This window comes from Seriola lalandi, unplaced genomic scaffold, assembly GCF_002814215.2.
Source record: "Seriola lalandi dorsalis isolate HSWRI2012SDOR001 ecotype SW California unplaced genomic scaffold, Sedor1 jcf7180002054966, whole genome shotgun sequence".
Lineage (NCBI taxonomy): Eukaryota > Metazoa > Chordata > Actinopteri > Carangiformes > Carangidae > Seriola > Seriola lalandi.
In genome coordinates, this window is record NW_019525517.1 from 2,226,745 (window position 1) to 2,226,961 (window position 217).

A 217-nucleotide genomic window follows, 5' to 3' on the forward strand; every position below is an offset into this window, starting at 1 on the left:
GCGGTTACCACAACGTCGTCTGGATGTGTGGCGTCGTCTGGAAACACACACTCGTTATACATGTCTGTGTGTTTATGAATACACAGTTTACACACGTAGATATACACATACATGTATATCTATACATACGTATATAGGGACACTGACACCAGTGACGTGCTGAGGTCGTCAACAGGAAGTGGTGAAGCTGAAGGCGTCTCTCTGCTGCTCAGACTGA